Source organism: Aegilops tauschii, chromosome 2 (genome assembly GCF_002575655.3).
Source record: "Aegilops tauschii subsp. strangulata cultivar AL8/78 chromosome 2, Aet v6.0, whole genome shotgun sequence".
Lineage (NCBI taxonomy): Eukaryota > Viridiplantae > Streptophyta > Magnoliopsida > Poales > Poaceae > Aegilops > Aegilops tauschii.
The window spans coordinates 36,512,438-36,526,002 of NC_053036.3; positions in this window are offsets into that span (position 1 = coordinate 36,512,438).

Genomic DNA, 13,565 nt, shown 5'->3' on the forward strand with positions numbered 1-13,565 from the left:
AAATTTAGAAAATGTTCACATGTTTTCACTAATGTCCATGAATAAAAAAAAATATTCATCAGTTATGAAACAATGTTCATGCATTTTAAAAAATATTTACAATATCATGAAGCACGATGTCATGGCGTATATCGACAAGGTCTACATTGATGATAGTGGATGCTCTAGCAGAACTATGTAATTTGCTTGAGCCCAAGAATGTCCGTCCCTACATATTATTGGATCCGCTCCTAGCGTGCCTTTTCCAGTCAGTCTCCCCTCATACCGCGATTGAGGGACACCAATCGGCTTAAGGTCAGGAATAAAGTCAACACAAAATCCAATGACCTCCTCTGTTTGATGGCCCATGGAGATGCTTCGTTCTGGCCTAGCACGGTTACGAACATATTTCTTTAAGACTCCTATGAACCTCTCAAAGGGGAACATATTGTGTAGAAATACAGGACCCAGAATGACAATCTCGTCAACTAGATGAACTAGGACGCGTGTCATGATATTGAAGAAGGATAGTGAGAACACCAACTCGAAACTGACAAGACATTGCACCAAATCATTCCGTAACCTTGGTAGGATTTCTGGATCGATTACCTTCTGAGAGATTGCATTGAGGAATGCCCGGTAGAAGCCCCCTCAATGCAACCGGAAGCAATTGCGTCATAATCACGTGGTAGTCATGAGACTTTAGGTTCTGTAATTTTTTCTCTGGGATATTTATTATTCCCTTTATGTTGGACGAGAAGCCAAGCGGGACCTTCATACTGAGCAGGCATTCAAAAAAGATTTCCTTCTCTTATTTGGTAAGAGCGTAGCTGGCAGGACCTTGATACTGCTTTGGATGCATGTCCTCGTTTTCATGCACATGTTGCTGGTCCTCCCGTGCCTCTGGTGTATCTTTTGTCTTCCCATACACGCCCAAGAAACATAGCAAGTTCACGCAAAGATTCTTCGTCACGTGCATCACGTCGATTGCAGAGCAGACCTCTAGGCCTTTCCAATGGGGTAGGCCCTAAAATATAGATTTCTTCTTCCACATGGGTGCGCGTCCCTCAGCGTCATTCGGAACAGATTGTCCGCCAGGACCCTTTCCAAAGGTTACTTGTAAATCCTTAACCATACCAAGTATGTCATCACCAGTACGGAGGACGGGCTTCTTCCGGTGTTCTGCCTCACCTTTGAAATGCTTGCCTTTTTTTCTTAAGGCATGCTTGGTCGGAAGAAATCGACGATGTCCCAGGTACACATTCTTCCTGCATTTGTCCAAACATATACTTTCAGTTTCACCCAAACAGTGTGTGCATGCGTGATATCCATTGTTTGTCTGTCCTGAAAGGTTACTAAGAGCAGGCCATGATGGTGACAAACAGCAACGCATGTAGGTCAAATTCCTGCTATTTGTGCTCATCCCACACACGTACACCCTTTTCCATTTCACAGCTGTAAAAGTTCTTCAACTAATGGCCTTAGGTACACATCAATGTCGTTGCCGAGTTGCTTAGGGCCTTGGATGAGCCCTGCCATCATAACGAACTTCCACTTCATGCACAACCAAGGAGGAAGGTTATAGATACATAGAGTCACAGGCCAGGTGTTATGATTGCTGCTCTGCTCCCCAAAAGGATTAATGTCATCTGCACTTAGACCAAACCATACGTTCCTTGCGTCACCTGCAAAGTCCCTCACTTTCTCTTGATTTTTCTCCACTGCGACCCATCAACGGGTGCTCTCAACTTCTCGTCTTTCTTACGGTCTTCCTTGTGCCATCGCATCAACTTGGCATGCTCTTTGTTTCTGAATAAACGTTTCAACCGTGGTATTATAGGAGCACGCCACATCACCTTGGTAGGAACCCCCTTCCTAGGGCGCTCGCCCTCAACATCAGCAGGGTCATCTCGTCTGATCTTATACCGCAATGCACCGCATACCGGGCATGCGTTTGCTACCTCTTGAGCACTGTGTTGGTTTTCCCTTGAAGAGGAAAGGGTGATGCAGCAAAGTAGCGTAAGTATTTCCCTCGGTTTTTGAGACCAAGGTATCAATCCAATAGGAGGCCACGCTCAAGTCCCTTGCACCTACACAAACAAATAAGAACCTTGCAACTAATGCGATAAAGGGGTTGTCAATCCCTTCACGGGCACTTGCAAAAGTGAGATCTGATAGAGATGATAAGATAATATTTTTGGTATTTTTATGATAAAGATTAAAAGTAAAGATTGCAAAATAAACAAAGGTAGAAATAGCTTGTTGACGAGAAATTAATATGATGGAAAATAGACCCGGGGGCCATTGGTTTCACTAGTGGCTTCTCTCAAGATAGCATAAGTATTACGGTGGGTGAACAAATTACTGTCGAGCAATTGATAGAATTGAGCATAGTTATGAGAATATCTAGGTATGATCATGTATATAGGCATCACGTCCGTGACAAGTAGACCGACTCCTGCCTGCATCTACTACTATTACTCCACACATCGACCGCTATCCAGCATGCATCTAGAGTATTAAGTTCATAAGAACGGAGTAACGCTTTAAGCAAGATAACATGATGTAGAGGGATAAACTCATGCAATATGATATAAACCCCATCTTTTTATTCTCGATGGCAACAATACAATACGTGTCGTTTCCCCTACTGTCACTGGGATCGAGCACCGCAAGATTGAACCCAAAGCTAAGCACTTCTCCCATTGCAAGGAAGATCAATCTAGTAGGCCAAACCAAACTGATAATTCGAAGAGGCTTGCAAAGATAACCAATCATACATAAAAGTATTCAGAGGAGATTCAAATATTGTTCATAGATAATCTTGATCATAAACCCACAATTCCTCGGATCTCGACAAACACACCGCAAAAGAAGATTACATCAAATAGATCTCCAAGAGAATCGAGGAGAACTTTGTATTGAGATCCAAAGAGAGAGAAGAAGCCATCTAGCTAATAACTATGGACCCGAAGGTCTGAGGTAAACTACTCACACATCATCGGAGAGGCTATGGTATTTAGATCCGAAAGATTCAAGATAAAAGTTTAAGGTTGACATAGCCAAAGAAAGTTTATCCCTACAAAATCATATAGTTAGGCCATGTTTCAATTTCGTCACACAAAACGTTCTCATCATGCATAACCCCGATGACAAGCCGAGCAATGGGTTCATACATTTTAATGCGCTTCAGCCTTTTCAACCCTTACGCAATACATGAGCGCAAGCCATGGATATAGCACTATGGGTGGAATAAAGTATAATGATGGGGGTTATGAGAGAAGACAAATAGGTAGAAAATCTCACATCAACGCGGCTAAACAATAGGCTATGGAGATGCCCATCAATTGATGTCAATGAGAGGAGTAGGGATTGCCATGCAATGGATGCACTAGAGCTATAAATATATGAAAGCTCAACAAAAGAAACTAAATGGGTGTGCATCCAACTTGCTTGCTCACGAAGACCTAGGGCATTTTGAGGAAGCCCATCATTGGAATATACAAGCTAAGTTCTATAATGAAAAATTCCCACTAGTATATGAAAGTGACAACATAGGAGACTCTCTACCATGAAGATCACGGTGCTACTTTGAAGCACAAGTGCGGAAAAAGGAAGTAACATTGTCCCTTCTCTCTTTTTCTCTCATTTTTTTCTTTTTTTTTTCTCTTTTTTTGGCCTTTTTTTCTTTGGCCTCTTTTATTTTATTTTATTTATTTAGTCCAGAATCTCATCCCGACTTGTGGGGGAAATCATAGTCTCCATCATCCTTTCCTCACATGGGACAATGCTCTAATAATGATGATCATCACACTTTTATTACTTACAACTCAATACTTAGAACAAAATATGACTCTATGTGAATGCCTCCGGTGGTGTACCGGGATATGCAATGAATCAAGAGTGACATGTATGAAATATTATGAATGGTGGCTTTGTCACAAATACGATGTCAACTACATGATCATGCAAAGCAATATGACAATGATGGAGCGTGTCATAATAAACAGAACAGTGGAAAGTTGCATGGCAATATATCTCGAAATGGCTATGGAAATGCCATGATAGGTAGGTATGGTGTCTGTTTTGAGGAAAATATAAGGAGGTTTATGTGAGATAGAGCGTATCATATCACGGGGTTTGGATGCACCGGCAAAGTTTGCACCAACTCTCAAGGTGAGAAAGGGCAATGCGCGGTACCGTAGAGCCTAGAAAATTGTGGAAGGTTGAGAGTGCGTATAATCCATGGACTCACATTAGTCATAAAGAACTCATATACTTATTGCAAAAGTTTATTAGCCCTCGAAGCAAAGTACTACTACGCACGCCCCTAGAGGGATAGATTGGTAGGAAAAGACCATCGCTCATCCTCGACCGCCACTCATAAGGAAAGCAATAAAAGAACACCTTATGTGTCAAAATTGTCACACAACTTTTACCATACGTGCATGCTAGGGACTTGCCAACCTTAACACAAGTATTTCTCAATTTCACAATTACTCAACTAGCACACTCTAATATTACCACCTTTATATCTCAAAACACTTATCAAGTATCAAACTTCTCATGATATTCAATGAACTCAATATGGAAGATTAATTTCACAATTAAAGCAAATTACCATGCTGTTTAAGACTCTCAAAATAATATAAGTGAAGCATGATAGATCAATAATTTTTATAAAATACAACCACCACCGTGCTCTAAAAGATATAAGTGAAGCACTAGAGCAAAAATTATATAGTTCAAAAGATATTAGTGAAGCACATAGAGTATTCTAACAAATTCCGAATGATGTGTGCCAGTGAAGGGTTTTCACGGAGGAGTAATCCTTTGTATTCTCACAGCTAGTACATGTACAATACATAAAATCATTCTGCTTGTTTGCCTCAGCTACCTCAAGAAAAATATGCAGGCCGTCAATGTAGTCATCGGTGCGTCGGTCACCGTACATCCATTGCTGGTTCATCTGCATGCATTATATAATTAAGTATATCAAAAACAATTACGGAACATCATGAATAGATAAGTGACCAAATTAATACAAGTTCATCATCACATTAAAAGTACAACACTGATCAAAAGTTATTATTGAAAAAATTAATACATAAAGTTCATACATAGTTCTCATAGAACAACATATAGCTCCCTAGAGCATCTAATTAAAATATACATTGAAACTAAGATACAACTATGTAAAACATTTAAATGCAACAACAAATGCGATCATAATCGCAACTAAGTTAACAATTGATCCAACAACATAATGATACCAAGCCTCATTATCAATGGCATATTTTCTAATCTTTCTAAGCGTATTGCATCCATCTTGATCTTGTGATCGTCGACGACATCGGCAACATGCAACCCCAATTTCATCTTCTTCTCTTCAACTATTTTCAATTTTTCTTTCAAGTAATTGTTTTCTTTTTCAACCAAATTTAACATCTCGACGATAGGGTCGGTTGGAATTTCCGGTTCACATACCTCCTAGATAAAAACATCTATGTCACGTTGGTCGGCATAATTGTCATAAACACAAAATGAAACAAATAGTTATAAAAAAAATATACCACATCCGAATCATAGACCGGACGAGGGCCGACGGGGGAGGATACCAAAACCATGTATCTATATAAAAACAAACAATAATAAAAGTAAGAAAATTATACAAGTATCTATCTAAATCATACAAGTAAGAATTTTTTTCTTTCAAAAAGAAGATAAGAACAAGAGCTCACCACGGTGGTGCCGGCGATGAGATCGGCGCAGGCAATCGACGGCGGTGAGGACGGGGACGGGATGGGACGGACCGCCAAATCTAGATAAATCTTGGGGAAAATGGAGCTTCGAGGTCGAGCTTGGAGAGGAGAAAGCTTAAGTGTGGCATTTCATCGAACACCTCATGTGCATAGGAGGTGAGAGAAGTGAAGAACACACCTCCCACACGCCGGCCGGCCAAAAAATAGTGGAATGAGTGGGCAGGGGCGTGTATATATATAGGCATCTCTTTAGTCCCGGTTGGTGGCTAGCACCGCGACAGAAGATAGACCTTTGGTCCTGGTTCCAGCCATCAACCGGGACTAAAGGGGCTGCGCTAGGAGCGAGGCCCTTTAGTCCCGGATCGTGTCTGGAACCGGGACCAAAGGGGCCAGACGAACCGAGACTGGTTCCTGCCGAGGCCTGGCCGGCGCCCTAGCCGCTCGAACCGGGATTGATGCACCCATTGATCCCGGTTCGAACCAGAACCGGGACTAATGCTCTGATCTGGCCAGGACCAAAGCCCTGTTTTCTACTAGTGGCTACAGGCGGCCATACCCGAAGACACCGCCTGCGCTGTCATCCATAGTGACCAGCCGCCACACTTCACCTGATGGGACAGCTACAGCCGGCGCCGCCTCCCGGTCGTGGCCGACCGGCCGCACGTCCCCCCACTTTGCCGGCGTCATGACTGAAGAACACTATGCGAGGGCCCCAGCCGGCCCTACCTATAAGCCAGCCTGACAGGCCTATATAAGGCAGGCTGGAGACCCCTAGAGGGGAGATAGACCCCCGAGAGTTCCATTCGCCCGCAGTACTTCCATCCCATCGACCCATAGCTCCTAGAGTAGCAGTCGGACAAGCAGCCGGACCAGTAGCCAAAACAGCTCAAGGAGCAACTCTATAATCTATCTCATAATAGTAGAGAGATCCTGCAGGAGTAGGGGTGTTACCTCCTCATGAGGGCCCCGAACCTGGGTACATTGCGTCTACGCGCTTGTGCCCAATCCTGCTTGCGAGTGCCACCGTACGCGCAATTTGCTCCCACACCTCTCTTATGCCATCCCCTATGGCACTGCCGTGTGAGACACCACGACAGTTGGCGCCCACCGTGGGGCAAACAGCGGCGGCTGGAGTTACATTCTGCACGGGACCACTTCGCTCCGGCGTCCGCGTCACCACCAGCCTCATCGCCACCTTCGACTCCCTCGACTTCGTCACCGACAACGCCGCTTGCTTTGCGCACTCCGCCTTCCCCGAGGACGGATCCATCGTCCACTTCGGCGAGCACCGCATCTACGTCGCCCTCGTCCATGAGTACCCTGCTGCGGTGCACCCTTGCTCAGATCCTCTCCCTGAGAAGACGACTGGCAGTGAGAGCGGCAACACGCTCACCGTCTACCCTGAGGTGGTGGTTAGTGGCAACGGCGACCCGCAGGGTCACGCCCAAGCTCCCGAGCCCGGCACCGTCGACGCCCTACTCTACGACCTCGCCACGCCCATCGTCCCCGGCGACAACCCGGAGTTAGCCGCCCAGGCAATGGAGCACGGCCGCCGACGCCTCGTGAAAGGGGCAACCAGCGTCGACGCCATGCAGCGCCGGCTAGAAGCCCGTCTACGCGGGTTGAACGGAGCTCACGGATTCACCCCCACGCTAGCACAGCCCAGCTGGATAGATGAGGTCAGGCGTCACGGTGGAGGGCTAAGGGCCGAGATGGGCATCAGTAACGAGCCAACATCTCCGCCCAGCTACCGCGAGCCTATCTACAACACCCCCGCCAAGAACATGAAGGCGGCCCAGATCGCTTAGGCCGACCTAGCTGGCCTACAGGAGGAAGATTTCCTCCAGCAGCAGCAGCGCGTCCAGGACCTCATCGACGCCGCGAACACCCAACATGACATCTACAACAGAGCCCGCACCGGCTCCGCCGCCATCGCCCTTGGGGGCGCACCTCCGCCAAACGCCCCGTCTAATCGCCAAGCCTCTTCCCCGCATGTCGTCCCACAAGGCTCCCGCCAACCGGACGCCCACAAAGAGCGCAGCATCAACTCCCGCCAGCCAGCCAGACGCGACAATGAGCCGGCTGCAGGAGGCAGACGGAACAACAACGATGGGGGCAACCGGGGCAATCAGCCGGCCCCACGAATAGCCGCCTCCCGAGTGAACTCCCGTGGCAACGTTCATGACCGTCTGGGGCCCCGGAGTCGGCGAAGACGCCCGCTCCCGCCTCGACGCGATAGAAATCTCCCGCAAGCTGGAGGAGGAAGACATCGAGGGACATCCGTGTATCGGGCCACGCATCGCGAAGGAGCTGTTCCCACCCGGCTTCACCCTTCCCCGGAGCACGCCCAAGTACAACGGCGGCACCAAGAAGACTGGCTCGCCGACTACGTGACTGTGACGCCCGGATATTTAGGCTACAGTAAACCTCTGCTAATGATGCCACGTCACCTAGGTTACTGTTGATAAACTAGCGTTAGTTCAAAACAATTCAAATTCAAATTTAAAATAAAAACAAACAACAAAAGTTTTCAAACACTAAAAACTAAAATGTTCACAATATTGCAAAAATTACCAAAGCTGTTATAAAAATAAAACCAACAATTTAGAAACTCCAGAAATGCCCCTAGAAATTAAAACAGTGGACCAACGGCACATCTCTTGGCCTTTTCGATTTCTAAAATAATTAAACCTTTTCGAAAGACCTTCAACTTTTTGTGGCATTGCTATATAATGCAATGATGTTCAGGTGAAAGCTACAAGATTTACAAAAGTCCTTTGGTGGTTAAGCAATTAACAAACCAGAGCAAAAATAAAATAAAAACTGTAGAAAAGGAAAAAAAGAAATAAAAGAACACCCCCCCGACTGGGCCTTGGCCCAGTTGGCCGAAGGAGCCAGTCGGCCTAGCCGACTCACTCCCGCACCCCCTGGCCTACTAGGCCTCCTCCACCCCCGAAACCCTAACCCCCCACCCCCACTCGCTCCACTACACGCCCCCACTCTCCCTCTCCCCCGATCCAATCGGGATCAGGCTCGCCGCCGCCTGCCGTTTCCCAGGGAACCCCATCGCCAGCCGGCGCCGGCCCCGCCCCTCCCGGACTCCTCCGCATCCCTCCTCTCCCTCGTGCGGCATCGCCTGAAGCCGCGGCTCGCCTAGTCACCGACCCGTCGCCGTCGCGCACCATCGCCCTGCGCCCGTCCTTCGCCACCCCGTCGTTGCCGGTGCTCCCCGTAGCCCGCCTCTTCGTCCACCTCCCCGCTGGGCTACATCGCCCCTCACCGCTGCCCGAAGGCCTCCCCATCGCCGGACCACCCGCCGTCGCTGCTCGTCGCCGCAGCCCGGAGCTCCTCCGCCTCGTCCATCGCCCGTCCTCGACTCCCCTTCGACGGCTCCACCGAGCCCATTGCCTTCCCCCTGGAGCTCCCCTGTGAGGAACCCCCCTCCTATCCTCCTTCCCCTCCTCCCGTACGGCCACCGTCCGCCACTCCCTCACGTCGCGCGCGCGTGCGCCGACGCGCGCCTCCCCCTGCTCTGGCCACCGAGGCCCGCGCCTGTCGTGGCCTTGCTCCGCGCCCGCCGCGGACCTCTGGCCGTGAACGGCGTCCTCCGCCACCCCCAACTGCTCCGCCTTCCTCGCTTCACCCCTGGCGCTGGCGCCGTCGCCCCGCCGGTGCCCCGCTGCGCCCTGCCCCGCGGCTGGATCGGGCGAGCGCCCTGTCAGACGGGCTGCACCCAGCGCCCGCTTCAGCCGCCTAGCGCCCGCCCCGTTAAGGCCTTGGGCCTATGACATATGGGCCCCACACCCCAGAAAAAAAGGAACTAAAATAATAATAATGATTAAAATTAATTAATCAATCAATTAACTAACCCTGGTTAATTAACCTAATTAGTTAATTAAAACACTAATCTGTCACTGACTAATGGGGCCCATGCCCAGACATAAAACAAAAGATAACAGATTAATTAAATAATAATTGTTACATTAATTAATTAGTTACTAAGTTAATTAGTTAACTTTATTAACTTGCTTAATAACCTAATCAACCAGTTTAGTTAGTCAATTATTGTTTAGTAAGACATGTATCAATGACACATGGGTCCCACTGGTCCCATTGACCAGTCAAACCGCTGACTGGGATAACCCAGTCAATGACCTGCGGGTCCCATGGGCCCTTTTGACCAGTCAACGGTCCAGTCAAACTCTGACTGGACATTTGACCAGGGCCCCACCTGTCAGCCTCACTACCACCTCTTTGGGTACACTTCTGTGTACCCATAGCATTTATTATTTAAATGAATTTTGAATTAAATTAAATCCAGGGAATCTAGAAAATGTTTAAATCTTTATAAATTAATATAAAATAATCCGTAGCTCGGATGAAAATACTTTGTACATGAAAGTTGCTCAGAACGACGAGACGAATCCGGATACGCAGCCCGTTTGTCCGCCACACATCCCTAGCATAGCGAACACACAACTTTCCCCTCCGGTTCATCTGTTCGAAAACGCGAAACGCCGGGGATACTTTCCCGGATGTTTCCCCCCTTCGTCGGTATCACCTACTACCGCGTTAGGGCACACCTAGCACCGCTTATTGCCATGTTACACTTTGTGATGCTTTGATTGCTTTGTTATTTATTGTGTTCCCCCTCCGTTACTTCTTTCCGGTAGACCCCGAGACTGCCGGTGACCCCAGTTCGACTACGGAGTTGACGACCCTTCCTTGCCAAAGCAACCAGGCAAGCCCCCCCTTGATCACCAGATATCGCCTACTCTACTCTCTACTGCTTGCATTAGAGTAGTGTAGCATGTTACTGCTTTCCGTTAATCCTATTCTGTTGCATAGCCTGTCATTGTTGCTACAATTGTTACCCTTACCTGCTATCCTACTGCTTAGTATAGGATGCTAGTGTTCCATCAGTGGCCCTACACTCTTGTCCGTCTGCCATGCTATCCTACTGGGTCGTGATCACTTCGGGAGGTGATCATGGGTATATACTATATACTTTATATACATGACACATGGGGTGACTAAAGTCGGGTCGGCTCGATGAGTACCCGCAAGTGATTCTGATGAGGGGGCTGAAAGGACAGGTGGCTCCATCCCGGTAGAGGTGGGCCTGGGTTCCTGACGGCCCCCGAATGTTACTTTGTGGCGGAGCGACAGGGCAGGTTGAGACCACCTAGGAGAGAGGTGGGCCTGGCCCTGGTCGGCGTTCGCGGATACTTAACACGCTTAACGAGATTTTGGTATTTGATCTGAGTCTAGCCATTTGGTCTATACGCACTAACCAACTACGCGGGAACAGTTATGGGCACTCGACGTCGTGGTATCAGCCGAAGCTCTTCTTGACGTCAGCGACTGAGTGGCGCGCGCCCCATTGGACCGTAAGCTCGCACTTGTATTAAGGGGGCTAGGTCTGCTTCCGGCCGCGTACGCAACGTGCAGGTGTGCAATGGGCGATGGGCCCAGACCCCTGCGCGCATAGGATTTAGGCCGGCGTGCTGACCTCTCTGTTGAGCCTAGGTGGGGCTGCGACGTGTTGATCTTCCAAGGCCGGGCATGACCCAGGAAAGTGTGTCCGGCCAAATGGGATCAAGCGTGTTGGGTTATGTGGTGCACCCCTGCAGGGAAGTTTATCTATTCGAATAGCTGTGTCCCTCGGTAAAAGGACGACCCGGAGTTGTACCTTGACCTTATGACAACTAGAACCGGATACTTAATAAAATACACCCTTTCAAGTGCCAGATACAACCCGGTGATCGCTCTCTAACAGGGCGACGAGGAGGGAATCGCCGGGTAGGATTATGCTATGCGATGCTACTTGGAGGACTTCAATCTACTCTCTTCTACATGCTGCAAGATGGAGATGGCCAGAAGCGTAGTCTTCGACAGGACTAGCTATCCCCCTCTTATTCTGGCATTCTGCAGTTCAGTCCACTAATATGCCCCTTTACACATATACCCATGCATATGTAGTGTAGCTCGTTGCTTGCGAGTATTTTGGATGAGTACTCACGGTTGCTTTCCTTCCTCTTTTCCCCCTTTCCTTTCTATCTGGTTGTCGCAACCAGATGCTGGAGCCCAGGAGCCAGACGCCACCGTCGACGACGACTCCTACTACACTGGAGGTGCCTGCTACTACGTGCAGCCCGCTGACGACGACCAGGAGTTAGTTAGGAGGATCCCAGGCAGGAGGCCTGCGTCTCGTTCGATCTGTATCCCAGTTTGTGCTAGCCTTCTTAAGGCAATTAGAGTTGTGTTATGATATCTTCCCGTGAGTCCCTGATCTTGATCGTACACGTTTGCGTGTATGATTAGTGTACGGTCAAATCGGGGGCGTCACAAGTTGGTATCAGAGCCAACTGCCTGTAGGAATCCCCCTTCCACACTCCTTGGCCGAAGTCGAGTCTAGACATTGCAAAACTTTTACTAACATGGTTGTGCGGCTTACGGGCCCACGTCGCCATTGGGTGGTATTAGGATCTTTTACTCCTTGTCTATACTCTGGGACTCTGAGATCTCTTCTATTCGGGTTAAGTGAATTTTGCTAAATCTAACATTAGGATCTCGTTATCACTTTCACCCGGAGAGCCCCATATTACTGATGATCGTCTGCTGCACGTGAAGACCCTGAAGAGACTCCCCGTTGTTAACCCGAGAACTTGTGTTCATCGCGTTTGCAATTCCCCTTCCACCGTCAACCCTTATGGATAACTACATGCAGTGGTCATTCATACATTCATCCCTAGTTGGTCTTGTTATTACAAGATACCCTGAAATACTCGTCGTTGTTTCGAGAATCCTTTTTGCCTACTGCCTTGCTGTTCTTTGCCACATAAATACCACTATGGATAATTTCTAGCACTCACCGGGTATTTGCTCATCCCCAGTTGATTCATGTATTTCACAAAAGTCCTCAAAATACTATTTAAACTTCCGAAAATCCTCAGGAGCCTTTTTGCTCTTGAAATTCTTGCTTACTTGCATTATGATTAATCTTAAGTCTAGTAATCTTGTTGACATCCATTGTCATTATCTTTGTTGAGATAATCTACTGTTATGAATCTTGTGCCACCAGCCTGTCCACTCTCCGTGATTTATATCGAATCTATATAGGAGCCAAGAGCTCAGAAGGTTTATTGCTAGATACAGCTGAAGCAGTAAGATGTTCATAGTGGAGTACTCATTTTTGGCAATGATCCCGAGCTAGCCGAGCTAAAGTATGATTCACTGTTGACAGGTCACGATCTCGAGCTTTCTTGACAGCACTATATATACGTGAATAGTCAACTCTTATGTGCAATCAACAGACCAAATATAGTAGCGAATAATGCCAACATGCATGGTTTTCGTCAACAAAAATATATAAGTACCCCCACTACATCATGTGGTAGAAGTAATCATGCAGTGCACTTATCGATAGGAATCAAAGCTTAATCATAATGACTTAACTGGGCATGCAACCCTGATAGGTCCGAAGGGACGTACACTACGTCATTTTGTGCAAGTTGCCAAGTAGAGTAGGTCGATTCTGTTGTTCACAGAGACTTGGTATATATTCTGACCCTTGTTCACAGAGGCTTGTACAGAAACGGAATTTCCTATTTTAGATTCAACGCTTCCTCGAGTCTTAAACTAAAATCAAAGCCACTCGATCATGAATGAAGCTAGCACTCGACAAGATGTCAACGCTTGCCTGCAATGCCGGTGCTATAACTAGCAAACAGAAGTGGGATCCAATTCCAAAGCACAGACCACCATAGCAGAGCTCGAGATCGAGAGCAAGAGAAGAAACAGATGGAGAAAATGGAGACGGAG